Raw genomic sequence first — 21,686 nt, 5'->3', positions numbered from 1 at the left:
TAAATAAGTAAATAAAATGGGCAAAGAACTTGAATAGCCTTTTTTTTTAAATGTACATTGTACCCATTTGAACAGACTTTTCTCCAAAGAAGATGCACACATGCCCGGCAAGCAGATGAAAAGATGCTCAGCATTACTCATCATTAGGAAAATGCAGATATGAGCTATCGCTTCACATCTGCCAGCATGGCTGTAATAAGAAAGACAGACCATCCTGAGTGCTGGTGAGGATGGGAGATACTGGACCCCTCAGGATTGCCGATGGGAAAGTGGCTCAGCTGCTGTGGAAGTTTGGCAGATTCTCTAAAAGTTAAGCAGCAGCATCGGCATCTGGCTCAGCATTTCCCTCCTAAGAACATGCCTGGAGGAAGTGAAAACAGGAACTCAAACAGGATACATGTGCTGACATTCAGAGCCGCATCAGCCCCATTAGCCAAAAGGTGGGGAGGAAGTGAAAACAGGGACTCAAACAGAGGATACAAGCGCCGACGTTCAGAGCAGCATCAGTCCCATTAGCCAAATGATGGGGACAGCCCACGTGTCGCCAACAGAGGGTGGACGCACACAGTGTGGGGTACCCTGCACGAGGGCACTGCCCAGACACAGAATGGGAGGAGGTTCTGACATGCACCTCCTTCAGAGAAGGAAGGAGCTCCTCCTCAGAGCGCGGCTGGAGCTGGAGAGCGTTATGCTGAGTGAGAGAAGCTGGACACTGGAGGACCAGCACTGTGTGATTCACCTACGTGAAATCCCTAGAATAGCGGGGTTCATAGAGAAAGCAGAGTCGACCTTACCAGGGGTTGGAGGTGGCACTATGGGGGAGTTACTGCTTAGTGGTTACAGATTTCCTGTTGAGGGCAATGGAAGAATTTGGCAAAAAGTGGTGATGCCTGCACAGCACGGCGGTTGGAATTCATGCTACTGAACTGTCCACTTGAAATAGTTAAAATAGAATACCTTAGGTGATGTGTATTTTACCCCAGTCACACCGAGGAGCCGTAGGGGAGGTGGACGGCGTCTATTGCAGCCTGCTGGCTGTGAGGCCTGGCCAGGTCCTTGGCTGAGCGCTCAGCTCACCTGTAGGGAGGACGGGGCTCACACAAACCCCGCGGCGTGAACATTGTCCATGGGTGACACCCAGGCCCAACACAGCCTGATCTGAAGGGACACTGAGTGCCAGCTGCATGCCTTCTGCCAGGAGGGTCTGGTGCCCAGGGTGGTGCCAGGTGGGACAGGTGCCGTGGGGACCCCAGGCCTGGCAGCAACAGCTCTCCCTAGAGACCCCCAAATCTGTGCCCTGAGGCTCAGCCTCACCCGTACAGCCACCAGGAAGGGTCCCTCGGTTGGGGAGGCTGCCCTCCCTGTGCCAGCTGGGCTGAGGCTGGCCCGCCTGAGCTGCTCCGTGGTGTCCTGGGCTGCACCTGGGTAGGGCCTGCCTGATGTCTCTGCAGGCTGCCGGCCTTCTCCCTCTGACACGTACTGGGTGCCCTCGCCGGCCTCGGTGAGCAGTGAGAGGGGTCCTGTCACCCCATAGCTACTGCGGAGCTGCTGCCTCCTCTGCTGTTGCGGAACGAGTCTCTCTGCTCTTTCTTCTTCCCTTATTTTTGTTTTTTTCATCTCCTGATGCTATTCTTAGATGTCTGTTTTCTCATTCAACACCCAAATGTTTGTGGAGCCCCCGGCAGAACTGGGCACTGTGTTGAGTCCTGATGCCTCTCGGACATTAGTCACCAATGGCCACATCTCACAGGCGAGCTCAGTGCCCGGCCAGACCTGTGGACCTTCGGCTCTTCATGGCTGCTGGGTGCTTCTGGTGGCTGGAGCTGCCAGGGACCCCTCTTTGCTGCCTGGGAATGAGTCTCCCCTAAAGCAGCCCCAAAGCCCCCACGGAGCACCCTGCTGGAAAGTGCCTCCCAGTCATTTCTGCCTCAGGACACGGACGTCTCCCGCAGGTACGAACTGATTTCTGGGCGGTTCCTTATTAATCCTAAATCTTCAGACCAGAGAGTGCCCAGCCCTTGAACGAGCAGTTTCCGCATCGGAGATGCTGGCGGGAGGGACTGTCATACATGGTGACCCGACTGATGGGCTGGGGTCATTTAATTTTTATATAATTTAACTGTGACAGACTTCTAAAAATAGCTTCATCACCTGTCTCAGGAACATAATTCTCAGTTAAGATAGTTTCCTGACGTGCTGTTGCTTATTTGCTAGAAAAATCGAGGGGGCCAGGCAGCAGGGGAGGAGGGAGGGGCCGCCCTGGGGCTGGCTGAGAGTCTGCAGTCGACCCTGGCACATCTCTCGCGGGCTGGCCAAGGTGGGCATGGGCCGGGCCTCCAGCCTCCACGCCCCTCTTGGGCTCCTCACCCGAGCGTGACCTGGTCTCTGGGGTCTCACTCAACCGTTTCCATCTGTGCCTCCTTCTGGGAGGAGGGTGGGGGTGGCATCTCCCGCTCTGATGAGTCGAGCTTCCTTATTAGATCTCATCGCCTCTCCCGGGTGGCCACAGCAGCCACACATGGATCCAGGACAGGCACCACACCCACCCTCTGTGGCTCGTTCTTCCTGGCCTGAAGGTGCTGCCTCAGGGTCTGTGTTCTGCCTAGGGCCTTGGCCGTCTGTCCTGGGGCGAGGGGCAGGCTCCTGCCCACCTGGCGAGGAGGCAGCACCCACCCTGAGCCCTTGGGTGGCAGGTCCAGTAGGGTGTCCCCTTTCTCTGCACCCATGCACCTCAGGAAAGAGCCCAATTCACCACCTCACAGCACCCTCAGGGCACCCCCACCCCGAGACCTGGGCTTCCACGGGCTCAAACCAGGAATGAGAGAGGGGTCCTCACAGTCAGGTCCGAGGGTCTGAGAGTGAGTGGGGAAGGCGATGTGGGGCCCACCAAAGCTGTGAGGCCACAGGAGGTTGCGGCCAAAAACCATGCTGTCCCACCAAGGGGCAGCTGAAGGTGGGAGGCGTGGAGGGAGGGCAGAATGGGGCCTGCTGCCCCTCCACTGACTGTGCCCTCAGGGACAAGAGTGCAGCTGTGTGTGACATGCATGTGACAACCCGCGTGTGTGACAGCCAGGTGTGACAACTGCGTGACAACCATCTGTGTGAGAACTGTGTGTGCAAACCATGTGCAAACCACACGACAACCACATGTATGTGATAATCATGTGCAGCAACTGTGTGTGTGAGAACTGTGTGTGACACGTGTGTGACAACCATGTGTGTAACCGGGTGTGACAACCATGTGACGGCCGTGTGACACTGTGTCTGACAAGCACATCTGATAACATGTGACAACCATGTGTGACAGCCAGGCATGACAGCTGTGTGACATCCGTGTGACAACCATGTGACAGGCATGTGAGTGGCGGCCGTGTGGCAGCTGTGTGGCAGCCGTGAGGCAGGCATGTGAGTGGCAGCGGTGTGACAGCTGTATGACAGCTGTGTAACATCCATGTGGCAGGCGTGTGACAGCCATGTGGCAGCCGTGTGACAACCATGTGACAGGTGTGTGAGTGGCAGCCGTGTGACAGTTGTATGACAGCCGTGTAACATCCATGTGGCAGCTGCGTGACAGCCATGTGGCAGCCGTGTGACAAACATGACAGGCATGTGAGTGGCAGCCGTGTGACAGCTGTATGACAGCCGTGTAACATCCATGTGGCAGCTGCGTGACAGCCGTGTGGCAGCCGTGTGACAACCATGTGACAGGCGTGTGAGTGGCAGCCATGTGACAGCCGTGTGACAGCCGTGACTTTCAGGCCATGTAAAGGGACCTGAGGCCGCTGCGTCTTTTGCTGCCGCCTCCACACAGCCTCGAGGCACTGGTTCTGCTCAGTAACACAATCGGTGACTTCTGGATTTGTGACCTGGTGTGTCTGGTCCCTGGTTTCTTTCTCTGCTCACCCCAGACTGGGCCCTCCACACTGCACCGTGGTGTCACTCAGGGAACAGCCAATGTTTCCCGATCTGCCACTCAGCCAGGTCGGCAAGAACATCGTCTCAGGAAAATGTCACATTTGTGAGAAACAGCAAATGACACGTTGCTCACACCATTTGCACACCCTAATAGCCTTTTAATTCAATGTGAAATGGGCCCATTATCCATTTCTGGAAGAAAAACAGGGAGCTGGAATAACTCAAATGTCTCATTCCCACACCGTCCACATTTGGAAAACCAACTTTGAAGAAGTTTTATTAACAATCATCAAGGCATACAGGAAAGGGAAAAGAGCGCCCGTGCAGGGCTGGGGTGCTGCCCCCACCCAGAGCGGAGCCCCCAGAGGGCAGAGAAGGGGGAGGGGAGGAGAGGGGAGGGGGAGATGGGCAGCCGCTCCGCTGAGAACAGACGTGCTCGGTCCTCCGCCGTCAGGACCCCGCTACCAAGTCCCACACCACTACAGCTGCTGCAGGGTCCCCCACGGCTGCCACCTCTGAGGAGGGAACTCGGGGGCCGCCAAATACCCTGTCAGCAAGGACACCCCGAAATGCCACAGAGTCCCTCAGCCGATTCTGAACAGTGTGGCCTCATGAGAATTAAAGCCCAGGTCAGGGCAAGGTATGTTTTGATGTTTCTTATTTTTCTCTACATCAGTTTGTCTAAACGAGTCTTAGATGTTCATCTGCATAAAAAGCAATGTTCCAATTATAAAAGTAATCCGTGGAAAAATGGAAAATCAGACAGCACAATAAAAGCAAAGAAAAAAATACCCAATCCCACCACCAGAAACAGCCACCATACATTTTGCAGGACGTCTTTCCCTCTCGTCTCTGCATAGTTTTACGTGGTCGCCAAATTCAGTGTTTGCTCAGCAATGTTGGCTGCCACCCCCCTGTGGCAGCGCGGCTCAGCTCCAGGGCGGTGGGTGCCATCGGGGCACACAGGCCAGCGCGGAGCCCCGGACTTGGGTTAGAACAGCTGCGTCAGGGAGCAGGGGACAGGGGACAGGACACTCACGCTGAAGGGCTTCCTCAGACCCCTTTCCTAACAGCCCCTCTTTTCTCCCTCCCCACGGGAAATCTGCTCCAGACAGAATGGTTTAGCAAGGGAGCAAGGTGGAGAAGTTGGGGGTTTGTGCTGTGGGCAGGGACAGCCGGGCACAGGGCTCTAGAGCGAGGTCACGTCTTTGCTGAGCGGTGGTTCCTTCACTGACCTCAGGAATCCAGCAGAAATAAAGTTTTGATTCTTTGATTCCACTAGAAGCCATCACTGAACACTCCCCAACACTCTCATAAACCATTTAAGGATTTTTTTTTTTTTTTTGAGGCAGGGTTTCACTCTGTCACTCTGGGGCTGGAGTGCAGTGGTGCAGTCTTGGCTCACTGCAGCCCTGACCTCCCAGGCTCAAGTGATCCTCCCACCTCAGCCTCCCAAGTAACTGGACTACAGGTGTCTGCCATCACACCCAGATAATTTTTTCTATTTTTTTTGTAGAGACAGCATCTCACTATGTTGCCCAGGCTGATCTTGAACTCCTGGGCTCAAGCAATCCTACCACCTCTGCCTACCAAATTGTTAGGATTACAGGCGTGAGCCACTGTGCCTGGATATAAGCATTTTGGTGGAAACTGCGTAATACCTCACCCTGAGGATGGATCTTAATTTACTTACATTTCCCTATTGTCAGACATTATTTTGATACTAAAGTTCCATGCTAGTTCATGAATACTGCAAAGGACATCCTTTTGCATATTAAATTCATTTTCTCTGGGAAGACTTCCTGACCCTAATCTGTTTATATTTGAAATTACACTACTAAAACATAAATGTATTTTCATCGTAAAAAAAAAAAAAGCACGCAGGGTAAAAGCACATGGCCATCCTCACCCTTCCCCCTTCAGACTGGCTTTATTCACACAGCATAATTCCCTGGATATTCATCCAAGCTGCTGTGTGTACCGATAACCCATCCCTTTCTACTGAGAGTATTCCGCAGTACAGAAGTGTGATCATCGAACTATCACCTGTGGAAGGGTCTCTGGGACAATTCCAGTTTTTGGTTGTTAGTAATAACATTATGAAAATTTGTGTCTAGGTTTTTATGTGAATATATTTTCCATTTCTCTGGGATAAATGACCAAGATCACAATTCCTGGGTCATATGGGAGTGACATGTTTAGTTTTATCAGAAACAGCCAAACTGTTTTCTAGAGTTGCTGAGCCATTTTACATTCCCAGCAAGGCATGAGAGGTCATTTCTCTGCATCTTTGTCAGCATTCGGTGTTGTCAATATTTTCTATTGATTTCAGCCACTCTGGTAGATGTGTAGGGGCACAGTGGTTTTAATTTGCATTTCCCTAAAGGCTGACAGTGCTAGGTGTCTTTGCACCTGCTTGTCTGCCTTCCATGAGTTTTCCACAGTGAAAGGTCTGTGCACACATCTTGTACATGTGTAACTGGACATGTTTTGAATGTTTGTTTACTGGTGATTTAGAGAGTTCTTTATATATTCCAAACTTTGGTCTTTTAGTGAATACGTGGTTTGCAATTATTTTCTCCCATTCTGTAGTTTTACGCTTCATGCTCTTAAAATGTCTTTTGCAGGGCAGTTTTTAATTTTGATGAGGTCCAATTTATCAAGTTTACTTTTTATGGGTTATGCCTTTGTTGTCAAGTCTAAGAAGGCTTTGCCTACCCCTGTGTCCCAATGAATTTCCCCTATCTTTTCTAGAACTCTTATGGTTTTATGTTTACATTTAAGTCTGTGATCTGCTTTGAGTTGATTTGTGTAGCAGGTGGAAGGTTTAGGATAAGCTTCTCCATCCTCCCTCCATGCCACCCCACCCATGGATGACCAACTGCACCTACATCATTTCTTGAAAAGGCTTCAGATGTGGATTTTTTGTGGATGTTCTTTATCAAATTGAGGATCTACTTCTAGTTTTCTGGGAGTTTTTATTGTGAGTAGATGTTGGATTTGTCAAAAGCTTTTCTGCATCAATTAATATGATTGTATATCTCTTCTGTTGATATGGTGGAGTATAGTGTTTGATTCTGAATGTTGAACCAGACTTGTGTGCCTGGATTAAATCTCATTTGGTGCAGCAACTTTATTCATTGCTGGATTCAATTTCCTAATATTTTATTGAGGGTTCTGCATGTAAATTCGTGAAAGATACTGGTCTATAGCTTTCTTTTTTATTTTTAAATTTATTTATTTATTTATTTTAAGATGGAGTCTCGCCCTCTCACCCGGGCTGGATTCCAATGGCGTGATCTCAGCTCACTGCAACCTCCCCGTCCTGGGTTCAAGCGATTCTCCTGCCTCAGCCTTGTGAGTAGCTGGGATTAGAGGCACCCACCACCACACTCGGCTAATTTTGTATTTTTAGGAGAGATGAGGTTTCACCATGTTGACCAGGCTGGTCTCAAACTCCTGATCTCGTGATCCGCCCTCCTTGGCCTCCCAAAGTGCTGGAATTACAGGCATGAGCCACTGTGCCTGTTCTATTTACTTATTTTTGAGACAGAGTCTCGCTCTATCACCCAGACTGGACTACAGTGGTGCGATCTCGGCTCAGTGCAACCTCTGCCTCCTGGGTTGAAGTGATTCTCGCGCCTCAGCCTCCTGAGTAGCTGGGAGTACAGGTGCGCACCACCACGCCTGGCTAATTTTTGTATTTTTAGTAAAGATGAGGTTTTGCCATGTTGGCCAGCTTGGTCTTGAACTCTGGGCCTCAAGTGATCTGCCTGTCTTGGTCTCCCAAAGTGATGGGATTACAGGCGTGAGCCACCGGGCCCAGCTTATAGTTTTCTAGTTTTCTTTTTTTGTAATGTCTTTGTTTAATGTGGTCACCAGGTATGGCTGACCTCATTAAACCTCACATTGAGTGAGGAAGGGTTCCCTTCTCTTCTTTGAATGTTTGGTAGAATGAATTCTTCTTTAAGTATTTGGTAGAATTTTCCAGTAAAATCACCAGGTGTGGAGATTTTTCAGGACTTTTTAAGAATTAATTCAATTTTGTAACATATTATTAATATTACTTTGAGACCTTTTGTCTCTTCTAATGTAAGCACTGGATGTTATAAACCTCCCCCAAGAACTGTTCCGACTATATCTCACATATGCTGCTCTGTTGTATTTTCACTTTCATTCAGTTCTATGTGTTTCGAATTTCCCTTTGAGACTTCCTCTTTGACCCATAGATAATTTTAAGGCATGTTATTTAATTTCCAAGTATCTGCAGATTTTCCTGTTGTCTTTCTGCTTCCTGAATCTGTAGATCTACGTCTTTTGCCAAATCTGGGAGGTTTTGGGGGCATTCTTTCTTCAAATACTTTTTCAGCCCCACTCTTTCTCCTCTCTTTCTGGGGCCTGATGATACAAGTATTAATACTTTTGTTATCGTCACACAACTCCCTGTGACTCTCTGCCCATGCTTTCCAGTCTTTCTTCTCTCTTCTGTTGATGTTGGGTAATTTCTGTGGGTCAGGTTCAGTAATTCCATCCAGCGTGATCTCCCCTTTACTGTTCACCCCATGCAGTCAGAGTTTAAAAAACTGTTGTTATATATTTCAGTTACGTGATTTCATTTTTTTCTTTTTTGTATCTTTCATTTCTTTGCTAAGATTTTCTATTCCTTCATTTGTTTCAGGAAAATACATGATTGGTGAAGCATTTTAAACCCATCGTTGATTGGTGAAGCCTACTTTAAAATAGTAGTCATATAAACCAACATCTGATTCAGCTTGATGTTGGTGTCTGTTAATTGTCTTTTTTCATTTATGTTCTGGTTTTCTTGGTTCTTGGTGAGTGAATTTTTTTTACTGTATCATGGACATTTTGGATATTTATTCTCTTGTATGTGGAATCCAGTTGTCCCAGCACCATCTGCTGAAGAGACTATTCTTTCTCCATTGCATGGTCCTGGCACTCTCATCAAAAGTCAGCTGACCACAAATGTATAGGTTTATTTCTAGAATTGCAATTGTATTCCATTGATCAATATGTCTCTCCTTATGCCAATACCACACTATTTTGCTTACTGTAGCTTTGTAGTAAGTTTTAATAAATAGTGTGAGAACTCCAACTTTGTTCTTTTTTAAGATTTTTTTCACTTACTTTGGTCCCTTGTAATTCCATATGAATTTTAGGATCAGCTTGTCCATTTCTGCAAAAAGTCAGCTAGGATTTTGATAGGAATTGTATTGAATCTATAGATCAGTTTGGGAGTATTGCCACCTTAACAATGTTAAGTCTTCCTATCCGTGAACATGGAATGTCTTTCCATTTCTTTAGGTCTGTAATTTCTTTCAGCAATGTTCTGTAGTTCTCAGCATACAAGTCTTGCACCTCTTTGGTTACATTTCTTGCTAGGGGTTTTACTCTTTTTGATGCTATAGTAAATTGTCTTCCTAATTTCCTTTCCAGGTTTTTCATTGCTAGTATACAACAACACGCTGAATTTTGAGTATTGTTTGACTCTAAGTTCTGGTTTGTTTTTGTTTTTGAGAAGAGCCTGACTCATGCTTCTAAGGTTGGACAGTCCTCATCATTCAGAGACTGTGCATATATTTACTTCTAGTTTTTTTCTACGTTTTTTGGTTTGTTTTGTCTTTTTATACAGCGTCTCACTCTGTCACCCAGGCTGGAGTGTGATGGTGTGATTGTAGCTCACTGCAGCTTCAAACTCCTGAGCTCAAGTGATCCTCCCACCTCAGCATCCCAAGTAGCTGCAACTACAGGCCTGTGCCAGCACACCTGGTTAATTCTTTTTTTTAGAGACAGGGTCTTGCTATGTTCCCCAAGCTGGTCTCAAACTTCTGAGGTGATCTTTCCACCTTAGCCTCCCACAGTGCTGGGATTCTAGGCGTGAGCCACTGCATCTGGCTATTTTGTTTTTAATTTCTGATTTCTACGTTTCCTGCCTTTACTCACCAGCACTCGGCATCAGTATTTGACATGAGATGGGACCAAAGCTGGGTTTGCCTGCCTTGTAGAGCTGTGCTGGGCAGCCCCCAGCAAACCCCCTCCGGGACTAGGCATGGTGCTTCCCCCGTCCCCACTGATCAGAAATTCTCCAGTCTCATCTTGGTCCTCTTTGTCCACCCTGTCTTCTCTCTCTTCCAAGGCTTCCTTTTCAAGTTTCTCTTTTTGTCCCTTTCACCTCATTTTTTCCTTTACACTATTACCAACTACCCCCCCCCCCCCCCGCCTCCATCTTCCCTGGCTTTTAAATCAGATTCTGCCTTTGCACATGAGAAGCCCAGCTGGGTGCTGACACAGGTTCTGAGGGATGCTCCCTCGAGGTTTCATCCTCATCGGCCCTTCCTCCCAGGCCCAGCGCAATGGGCGGGCGGCTCCGCGAGGCTGGCCCTGTGGACGGCGCTGAGACCAGAACCCACAGCCAAACGCCAATGAGCACAGGACACCGCCCGCCAGCCCCACAACCCCATGAGCCCCGGAAAGTTGGAGCGTCACGATAGTGGGAGGAGAAGCTTTAAAACCAGCAACAATGAAGGAGACGCAGAGGGCAGCCGCGGGCATTTGGCCACATTCTTGTTTTTTCTGGACGAGGTGACCATAGCTCCTAGTGTGCAGTAGGACGCCTGGGCTGCAGCATCCAAAAAGTATGTCTTGAGTGGGCGTGAATATTGCCTTCCTGGGAGCGAGGTTTAGAACCGAAAGCTGCATAAGCGACAGGTGCGCTGGGCACCCGTAACGTGGTCAGTGAGGCCCGGGCAGCTTCTCAGAGCGCAGACTCTGGGATCGTAGCGTGGAATGTGGTCAGCGCGGCCCCGGCAGCTTCTCAGAGCGCGGACTCTGGGATCGTAATGTGGAGTGTGGTCAGTGTGTCCCCAGCAGCTCCTCAGGGCGTGGACTCTGGGATCGTAACGTGGCGTGCCCATCAGTGAGGCCCTGGCAGCTCCTCAGAGCGTGGACTCTGGGACCGTAACGTGGAGTGTGGTCAGTGTGTCCCCGGCAGCTCCTCAGAGCGTGGACTCTGGGACCGTAATGTGGAGTGTGGTCAGTGTGTCCCCGGCAGCTCCTCAGGGCACGGACTCTGGGATCGTAATGTGGAGTGTGGTCAGTGTGTCCCCGGCAGCTTCTCAGAGCATGGACTCTGGGACCGTAACGTGGAGTGTGGTCAGTGTGTCCCCGGCAGCTCCTCAGGGCACGGACTCTGGGATCGTAATGTGGAGTGTGGTCAGCGTGTCCCCGGCAGCTTCTCAGAGCGTGGACTCTGGGACCGTAACGTGGAGTGTGGTCAGTGTGTCCCCGGCAGCTCCTCAGAGCGCAGACTCTGGGCCCATAACGTGGAATGTGGTCAGCGCGGCCCCGGCAGCTTCTCAGAGCACAGACTCTGGGACCGTAACGTGGAGTGTGGTCAGTGTGTCCCCGGCAGCTTCTCAGAGCGCAGACTCTGGGATCGTAACGTGGAATGTGGTCAGTGTGTCCCCGGCAGCTCCTCAGAGCGCAGACTCTGGGCCCATAACGTGGAATGTGGTCAGTGTGTCCCCGGCAGCTTCTCAGAGCGCAGACTCTGGGATCGTAGTGTGGAGTGTGGTCAGTGTGTCCCCGGCAGCTTCTCAGAGCGCAGACTCTGGGATCGTAACGTGGAATGTGGTCAGTGTGTCCCCGGCAGCTCCTCAGGGCGCAGACTCTGGGCCTATAACATGGAGTGCCCGTCAGTGGGGCCGGAGCAACTTCTCAAGAGTGTGGACTCTGGGGCCGAGGCTGAGGTGGGGGCTTCACAGCTGGACTTGCTTCTTCAGCGTGTGCTGCGGCGGGAGGAAGGAAGGGCTGGCCCAGGCGTGAGAGCATTAAGAAGAGAGAATTAGTGAGCCTGGGCCACGTACATGGGAGTCACACCGGTTTCTCATCTGTAAAATGGAGTGAATGCACGAGCGCAGAGGCGTTCTAAAAATCCTGGTGGGGTGACGTGTCAGAGCAGTCCGCGCCGCTGAGGTGGTCACTGAGCGCTTGCTTCTCTTGTGAGGGCGCTGGGTGCTCGGGCGTTTACGGTAGAGCAGAAAGGCTCATCATCTATGTCCTGGGGCAGATGCAGGGAGCGTCGGCAACGTGAGGAGGGCATGAGGTTTGCTCGCGGCACCCCAACACGAACAGGCTCAGACGGTGCACCTCCCTCAGAGGACCTCACTTTCATGCAAAAACATCAGACTATGCGACGAGCTCCCAGTATCCCTGACCCACCCACTCGGAACCCTCAGTCCATCTGCATGTGTGACCCTGAGGTGCAGACAGATGCAGGCAGGCTGAGGTGGGTGCTGACCCTTGCTGGCCAGACCAAACCCTCCCGGGGTCAGCTTTCTCCTCCACAGAGGTCTGTCCAGCTCAAAGGCGCCCCTGAGCTCTCTGCAGCCCAAGGCTTCAGGCTATTTCTAACATTTAAACATGAAGAAAGATGAGGAAGTTTGCCCCTGGTGGAAATCTGAGACCCCACACAGACCCTAGATCCATAAGTAAGGGTGGAAAGAAAATTCCATGTATGCATTTTCTCTTTCTAGCCTTAAGTCAATGCAGATTTTTGAAAACTGCCCTTGAAATGAAATGGAAAGAATGTTATTTTCTTCTTTATTAATTTTGCGTGGAGTGGTTTTGAAGCCCTTAGTTCTGGTTTTATTTGAGAAAGCGTCACCATTACAGTCTAAAAAGGAAAGCTTCATGCATTAAAAAGGAGAGAAAGAGGCCAATTCATCAGTAAATCAAAACAACCTAAGGAAGAGTTAGAGAATCCATGTTCTGATGCTTCCTCCTAGCAAGTATTAATTTTACCAATATTTTTTTAAAAACCATCATTTGAGAGATAAAAGACAACCTCTGATTCTAAAATGCTTTCTTCTCAAGGCCTGGCTGGAGTTAAGTGAAGCATTTGAAGGATCCTAGAATAATTTCCGTAACTCAGGGGCCCCCAGCAACCAGTGAGACCATGTCGCAGGCCATGCAGAGCACGGTTCAAGAAACACCCATGAGACCGTCCACTACAAATGCTCAGGGGGCTTGCTGATGGCCCCATGCCCCAAACCCTGACACAGTGGCCTTGTCTGAGACCATGAATGCTCAGGGGGCTTCCCGATGGCCCCATGCCCCGACCCCCGATACAGCGGCCTTGCCTGAGACCACACAGTGGCTTCCATGTGAGCTTCGTGGGCTGGATGCCTGGCTCTCAGCCCCTTTGAATGAGGGACCACTGAGTCCCACTGGGCGAGATTGAGACCTGCTGTCCTGCACCCTGGCAGGGAGAGGAAGACCCCAGGCAGAAACTTGTCCTAGAGACAGACTCCCACCACCTGTGTGGGCTATCCCAGCCACCTCCTTCCTCTGTCACCCTAACGTCCCAAAGCTCTGTGTGAGCAGATACAAGCTCGGGCCTGGCTGGATCAATCCACCTGGCACTCCCTGGGGCCTTCACTCCAGTCTCTCATCATTTTCCTGTTTTCTTGGCTCTGCCCTGTCCCCTAGGCGCGTGTGCGTGCACGTGTGTGTGTCTGTGTGTGTGTGCATGTGGACCTGCGTCTGTCTATATTTCCTCCTCCCCCACAACTAGACTCTAGATTTTAGCAGGTGGAGACATTTTTCTAGCTCTAACTCAGCACAGAATCCAGCTCACACTCAACTCAGAAACATCTGCTAATTTAACTTCCTCTGGCCCTGCAACCACACATGGTGGATGAGGCCGTCAGGTGAAGAGGCTGCAGCCCTGAAGGGCGCCAGGTGGTACATGGCCACCAGGACCACAATGAAGACCCGAAGGTGAGAAATGTGACAAACAGTAGACAGGAAGCCACTAAGATCATCACTGAGAAACAGATGATAGAAGAAAAAAAAAAGGCAATGGAGAAAAACATTCAGCCTTAGCCAGACATCATCAAGTGCAGTGTTTTCTAGAAACTTGACCTGTAGCCAGTGCACCTTCGTGTGGGTGCAGCCAGCAGGGCCCAAGTCTGGAGGAAGCTCCACAGGTCCCGGCCTCATCCCGAGTGCGCGGCAGGCCCTCCTCTTACACCTCCTGCCACGTGTGTTTCCTAATGACCATGTATCACTTTTACAGCAAAAAGCCACGTATTTGGAAAATTGAGAAGAGGTTAAAGCACTGAAACGCAGTGCGGTGAGGCTGAGAATGAGAAGGATGCATCTGGCACAGCTTTCCCGAGAAACGACCTGGCATAATGTGTAAGACCTTAGTGTTTCTAACTTTTGACGATATGCAAAGTTTCTTCAAAGATGTATCTACAAATACGTCCATGACCGTGGTATTTGGAACATCAACAAACTGGAAACAACCTACATGGCCAATAACAGGAGGACACAGAAGCAGAGTTTGATAAATCCAAACAAAAGGATGCTTTCAATATAACACGATGTGAAATAACCCCAAACATGTATGAGAGCCTTCACCCGTATGCGTGTGTGCGTGTGTGTGGTCATTCTATAAATACACATTGAAACTATCCTAATGTATTAGCAGCTATTACCTCTGGACAGTTGCAACCTTACGCAAGATTTTTAAAAAGTAATTTATACTTCTTTTTAATTTTCATTTCCAAGTCTTCTGTGATAAAAGTGTACTGCTTTTAGAATGTGAGAAAAAGCAATAAAAGGCATTTTAAGTTGCATTTGTCGTACCTGGAAGCCTGAAGAGGCCCTCCACTTGTTCCCGTGGGCTCACTGTTGGCTTCTTTTTGATGCCACATTCCCTTTGGTGTGAAATGATTTCTTCAGAGGCCGACAACGGCGGTTCACATCAAAGAGCATCAGCCCAGACTTGACTGAAGCACAGACTCCAGGAAGCAGCGGTGCGTCAGCAGCTCTGGGGCTGGGGTGTGTTTCTGCACCTTGGCTCAGGACCGGCCACGGGTGCACCTGAGCACCCATGGGAGGGCCCCCCACAGCCACAGCCTGTCACGGGGAAGGACCTGGGCCTCTGACGCAGCACTGGCTCCAGCCAGGAGTCCCAGGTGTGTGGCCTGGGTGCTGAATCCCCCCTGGAGCCTGGTGCAGCACCGGCCGGCAGGAGCTCAGCACACCGTCTGCATACCCCATGCAGTGATCAGTGGGTGCTGGCGGGCAGACTCCAGCAGGGCCAGGGTCCAGCGGCTGTGGCTGGTGCCTTCCGGCCTGGGCAAGAAGAACACGCTCTCAAATGCCCTTTTCTTGTGGCCTTTGGGAAACAGGTCACATAGGCCTGCAGTGAAGGTGGCCAGATTTAGGGTGGGGTTGAGCAGTGCCTTTCCATGGGGCCTCAGTGCAGAGAACGGCACAGACCCCGAGGCGGCAGGTGCTCTGGCCACCCCATGATCGTGCTCCCAGGTCTGGAGGCATTCAGTGCCATCCAGCACTTTTAAAAGGAACAAGATCCCCATGTTGAGGAATAATCTGCCACCAGCAAAGGACGGGCCTGCTGCAGGCTGGAGCTCCCTGAAGGTGAGATAGGAGTGACACGGCCAGGCCAGGCCTAAGATTCTGATCCACCGGCACCAACCCCGGAGAAACCAACACGGAGGCTTCAGCATGGCCCCGGGGCCATCACAGTGAGGAGAAACTTGGAGGCAGCCCAGTCTCAGGCACCTGCTGGCATCCTGGAACCTTGGCTGGGACTGGGGCCTGTGGTCGGGAGACGCAGGAGGGCCCCGGCTGAGCTGTGAGGGCTCCTGGACAGGAGGGCAGGCTCCCTGCCAGGGCGGGATGGGAGAAAACGCCTCCTCTGTCAGCCCAGCAGAAGCCTTGGACCACAAGTGGTGAGAATCACAGCCAGCCCTGCAGGTTCTCAGGGAAGAAACACGATCGGAGCCCCCAGAATCACAGGCCCCCTCGTCGGTCCCCAGCACTGCACACCCACGCCTAGCCACTGTTTTCTTCACCCTAGAATGTTTCCGTTTCTAATTTGGCAAGTATTAAAGAAACCAATGATACATATTTCCTATCTTCCCTCTTCTAGAAGATGTCTTTTCTTTTGGCAGAAAACAAGGGAAAATTAAATCAAGGAAATTTGTTCACAGTCAGAAACTGTCATCTTGAAGTGGCTGTGAACCTCCGGGAAGAAGAACTGGAGGCCTAGAGGTGAGGGGACTGGCCCTGCCCTGTGACTACAGAGGTGATCAGGCAATCTCATGAGCGTTAACTTTTTTTTTTTTGAGACAGAGTCTTGCTCTGTCGCCCAGGCTGGAGTGCAGTGGCGCGATCTCGGCTCACTGCAAGCTCCGCCTTCCGGGTTCAAGCGATTCTCCTGCCTCAGCCTCCCGAGCAGCTGGAATTACAGGTGCCTGCCACCATGCCCGGCTAATTTTTGTGTTTTAGTAGAGATGAGGTTTCACCATGTTGACCAGGCTGGTCTGAAACTCCTGACCTCAGGTGATCTGCCCGCCTCAGCTTCCCAAAGTGCTGGGATTACAGGCGTGAGCCACCGCGCCCAGCCAAGTGTTAACTTTTAATGCATTTTATTTCATCAAAGCATTTTCACTGCATTGCATCAATTGCTATGACGTTAAATAAAATGTACCGATATAAAACTTGTCATAGAATTTTTTCCTGTTAATCTGCACACAAAGACATCCCCTCCAAAAGAACAGGAAAAAAAAAAAAAAAGCCAGGAACTCTCCTCCCAGCTGTAACAGATGCACGCTAGAACCACTGTACGCTCAGAATCTGTTATCTGCCAGGTTGGGGGTGGCTCAGGTGTGCACACAGGGGTCAGTGCCAGGAAGGGTGTCCTTGGGGTGTGAACCTGAGCTGGAGAAGGAAGGCAGGGGAGCCAGCCAGCCAAGTGTCTGCTTAGCTGTGGGTGAAGAAGTTACAGCCAGACCTTCCCCACTAGTGCCGATGCTGCAGCGGCACGGCTGGGACAGGTGTCGAGGCCAGGCTCTCCAGACCACAGCGGCACGGCTGGGACAGGTGTTGAGGCCAGGCTCTCCGGACCGGAGCGGCACGGCTGGGACAGGTGTTGAGGCCAGGCTCTCCGGACCGGAGCGGCACGGCTGGGAGAGCCGACCTTTACTGCTCCAGGGTCCCCAGACGCCCCTCCATGAGCCGCGTCCACCTGGTCTTCTAAGTGCTTTTTGAACGTTTCTAAACCGCACAGAAAAGGTGAAAGGATCCCTTTAGCTGTCTGTATTTGGGCAGCTCTTTCCATGATTTTAAAACCCACAGTGAGAAAAACATTTTATGCTGTGACCAGGAACACACAAAACTAACTGCACAGTGTATGAAATGCTCATATTTTCTGTCTATTCCATCTCACTACGAAAACGCAAGTCACATCCACAAATCACCATTTCCAAAACTTCTCAGAGATGAACGTCATGTAGGATATGTGCTAAGAATCAATTCCAGGCCCACCCTGACCCACCACCTGGGACCCCTGGCGAAGGGGTCCCCAGAGTCCCTGGCTAAGTGGCTTCCCATTAACCAGGTGATGAGTGTGATGAGAAACGCGGGCAATGAATCCCTCCACGCGAGGGCGGAGACACGGGTGAGAGCACCCTGCTGGGGGCACAGGAGCTCCTCTGTGCGCCGCACCCAGGAGCTCAGCCAGGAACAACTAGGACCACACAGCTTTTGCCACTGCACTAATCCTATGCAAGAATACATTTGCCTCTTCGAGCTGGAATTTAGTAAAAACTGCTGCCACATTCAGATCAGCCTGAAGGTTTCTGAAGCTACACTGGGCCCCATAATTCTAGCCTTTGATTTCATGTGCTCACTACTCACGTCTAAGATTTAAACTCCATCGCTTAACTATCTGAGAAGGTTAAAAATATCCAGAAGGCCATTAAACTCTGGGAACTGCCTCGGAGGGCTCCCGGGCCCAGCGTGTGTGTCCCCTCCTTCCCGGGGCCTGGGTGAAGAGTGGGCAGTGTGGGGCAGGTGTGGCCCCTCCACAGGCCCCGGCTGAGGAAACCCAGCAGGGATGGAGGACCTGGACCTGCTGGACTAAGAGATGTGAGGATCCCCTCAGGGGAGGAGGACGCAGAGCTGGCGAGGCCTGAGGCCTTCACAGGTGCCGGTTCTCACACAGTCTCAGCTTCCTTAATTGACAAAGGCAACATAAAGGTCTTCTGCGCTATTTTTATATTACATTTCAATTAGCCTTTTTCTAAACTCATAATCAAATTAAAATACTGCATGGTTTCTTTTTGAGGGAATGTATTACTGATTTTGACACAGGTCAGGGCGTCATCATTCAGTTCAACCCTCTCATCTGACGTGGCGGGGATCAGAGACCAGCAGTTAAAGGCCCGCCCAGCATCTCTTGGCCGCCCCGGACATCCGCATGGCTGTCTGCAGAGGGAGGCTGTGTGATAGTTCACAGTGCCTCAACAGCACGGAGCTCCTCGTGGCCAGACTGTCGGCAGCTGCCTGGCATGGTCTCCCATCACGTGAAAAGGCTGAACCGGCTGTTGATAAGATTTCTGTTAGCAATTCCACGAGTCTGGGTGAACTCCTGGCCCCGCCGGGGACCCATTTTGACTTGACATTCGCTTCGGGTGCTCCTCGCTGTGGTTCCCCAAGCAGACCTGTCCCTACAAACCGGCCGGCGGGTGAGCGGAGACTGCGGGTGCCCGCAGGACACGCCAGGCCGACTGCAACCATAGGCACCAGCCCACCTCCCGTCTGCTCAGCGCCGCCCGCCCGGGGAAGGAACTGCTGAGGCTCCTGCCGGAAAGCCGCGGCTGTGAAGGAGCCAGTGCTGTTTCTCCGACACCAGCAAGGACCCTGAGTGCCTCCCACACGGGAAGGCGGGGTACATGTCTCCTCAGAGGCAGGCTCTGATGCAGCCGGTTTAGGGGGCCGAGATCTTGCCTCCCAAGCCTCATCTGAGGAAGGGGGTCTTAAACACCCTCGGTCAATGCCCGCCCTCGTTGGGCTCATGCCTACCGGCTGGGCTACCTGATGGCAGCACCCGTTTGTGTCTGAGTGACCTCACTGGCAGCAAGGGCCCCATGGCTCCTTTCCTTACCACCAAGAACATCCCTGACCAAGCGTTAGCCCTAAGATAGCCCCATTCATTACAAAATTACCCATCCGTGGACAGGCGCGCAGTACTCAGACACAGGTGGCCGTCCCTGGATGCCCTGCGTGTCCTCGTCCTGCAGGCCCTACCACCCCTCCCGGCCCCCAGAGCTCATGTCTGTCGGCACAGCCCCATCTGCTCCCTTCACTCCCGCCCCCACGCCTGCCAGGGCTGCAGAGAGACGCGCCTCCCACGACAAGCAGCCCTCCGTTCGCGCTGCCCTCCAGGTGCCTGCCTGAGACCCACTTCTTCCAGAAAAGCAGCCCCCAACCATCAGACAAAAGAACAACAAAGCTGCGCAGATCCTCCCGAGACATTCAGAACCCAAGCACCTGCTTTTCATCAGGGCAAAACCCACCACGCTATCGTTTCTGACCGGCCTGTTCCTACCAGCATGACCCATGAGTGGAGGTACCTGCACCTGTGACTATAGCCCTGCAGCCCCAGCCGCACGCTGGGCAGAAACCCCGAAACGCTGGGCTCGGCCACCCGCCCCCCACACACTTCCTGTGCGCCTGGCACAAGCAGGGCTCAGCCAGGCGCTGAAAAGGGAAAGCTGAGCAGCCTCCTGCCTGTGGCAGCTGAGAACTCACTTCCCTCCTTTTCTTCTCATGCCTACAAAAACACCAATTTTTCCCTTAAATTATCGAAATCTCAAGATTTAAAACACACTTTTGCAAAGTGGAATCTAACAACTGGCACTGGCCTTGGACAGACCTGGAAGTTGTTTTTGTCACCTCTCCCCAGGGAAGATGCGGACACAGCAACCCTTTGTGGCAACAGTGGATAGTCCCGAGAATGTGACAGCTAAGGTGACCTCATCCCCAGAATGTACCACAGTGCCCCCCAAATTCCCTAAGAGAGCCCGGCAATCCCATCCCTCTGACTAGGAATTCCTAAGGAAGAACCTTCAGAGGCCAACTGTGTACCCTGCACCATCCCAGAGAACAGGGGTGGGGGAGGAGGGTCCCCTCTTCCACGGTTCTGCTTGGGGTCTCGGGAAGCCTTCTGGACTCTCAGCAGAACGAAAACCACTCAGGGTTGAGTCCGTGCCCCTGTGGCATGTGGCCCGCGGGGTCACCCAGCTGCCTGGGCAGGGCTGAGGGTGGAACAGCCTCTCCACTTAATCACTCCGAGATCTCCCAACTGGGTCAAAATCCATTATTTACAACCTGCCCGGCGCTCACTTTGAGCACACGCGGAAGCCAGAGGTCTCTGCAGGCAGAGAAGCGGGGACCCATGAGGCTCCCGCAGGGAAAGGACTTCCTGGAATTCTCCAGGCAGGTCGAATTGCTCCCAGCCCCTTTGGAGGAGGTGACAGAGGGGTCCCCGCAGCCCCTGCTGTGTGGGGAGACCCCGGGAGCCAGGCGCGCGGGCGGGGGCTCCACCGGTCACTCCGAAATCGCAGGATGCCCCAGGGTCTCCGGGACTCGTGGGTTTGGGGGAACGTTCGGGACGCGGAGCGGGCCCAGTTCACCTGCCGGACGCCCCCTCCGTCCGTCCGAACCCGGGAGCCCCGCAGGAGGGACCCTTCTTGTCCCCAGGGACCACAGTCCGGACCCGGGCTGCGCTCGGCGGGCAAGGCTGCGAGCTCTCCGGGCGGGAGGACGGGGCGCATGGGCTCCGGGTTTGCGGAATTCGCGGCTGCGGGAGCTGGGTCTTCTCTCCCCTCAATTCGGGCCGCGCCCCGGCTGGTCGGAGGAGGCAGAGTAGGGGTGCGGCCGTGTGTCCGAGCGGGAGTGGGGCGTTCATCTCCGGGGAGAAGGGGGACCGGGAAAGGCGCAGCGCGCCGAGCATTCGCCCACACCCCGCCCGCTCTCCGCGCGAGCCGGGTGCGCCCCCAACCGAACCGGGGCGGGCGCCGGGAGAGTCGGGTTTTCCGGAGACCCGCGCCCCTTCCTCGCCTTCGGCTCACCCGGGCTCCCGCAGGACCAGCGCGAATAGACGGGGCGATCCGCGGCCGAGACCTCCATCCACGCGCGCGGCGCGGCCAGACCGGCGAGCGCCTCCGGCCCGACGCCCCCCTCGACTCCCGGACTCTGGGCGCTGAGCAGGAGGGGGAGGCACCAGTCCCGCCCCGCCCCGAGCCGCCCCCGCCCCCTTGGCCCGAACAAGGGGATTCCAAGGTCCCCTTCGACCCTCCCGCGCCCGCGCGCACCGCGCACCCGGAGAAGAAGCTGCGCGCGGAACCATCCGACAGGAGCCCGCGCCCCCCGCCCCACCGCCCACTGCGGCCCCGGCTCCTTCGCCGCGGACGCCCCACCCCCGGCCCCACGGCGCGCTCAACTTTACCTGCGGTCCAGACTCCGCGAGCTCCGGGCTCCGCTTACCCGGCCGGCGGCCTCCTCGGGGCGGAGCGCGGCGTCTCTGGAGCCGGCATCCCGGACTCCGGCGCCGCCCCGCGCACCGCCCCCGTCCCAGCCTTCAGTGGCGCGGCGCCCCCTCGCGACATCCGCGGATCCCCAGGAGCGAGCCGACCCTCGGCTGGGTTTGGAGCCGGGGCCAAGTCCACTTGGAGGGAGCACGGAGCCCACCCAGCTGCCCTTGGGGGGCAGGAGGCCCAGGCCCCACTCTGCACACCGCACCCACCAGCGCACGCCCTGGCAGGGGCACACACGCTCACACTCACACAGGTGCACACTCACATCGGCAATCCGTGCAACTCACACGCTCACTGCCACACTCATAATCACACACACAGGTGCACACTCACATC

At 53.1% G+C, this 21,686-nt stretch overlaps 1 protein-coding gene across 4 annotated transcripts in view; it reads right to left on the bottom strand.

Moving 5' to 3' along the window:
* KCNG2 (potassium voltage-gated channel modifier subfamily G member 2) overlaps positions 1-21,474 on the bottom strand; it is a 98,537-nt gene extending 77,063 nt beyond the window's left edge. For all 4 annotated transcript variants that reach the window (XM_055368675.2, XM_055368673.2, XM_055368676.2 and 1 more), the window contains exon 1: positions 21,263-21,474. The gene's annotated coding sequence lies outside the window, so the exon portion shown is untranslated. The remainder of the gene's footprint in view (positions 1-21,262) is intronic.
* Between the last annotated feature and the right edge of the window lie 212 nt (positions 21,475-21,686).

Source organism: Gorilla gorilla, chromosome 17, assembly GCF_029281585.2.
Source record: "Gorilla gorilla gorilla isolate KB3781 chromosome 17, NHGRI_mGorGor1-v2.1_pri, whole genome shotgun sequence".
Taxonomy (NCBI): domain Eukaryota; kingdom Metazoa; phylum Chordata; class Mammalia; order Primates; family Hominidae; genus Gorilla; species Gorilla gorilla.
The sequence above is the reverse complement of the archived record's forward strand: the minus strand, read 5'-3'. Positions and strand labels throughout refer to the sequence as shown.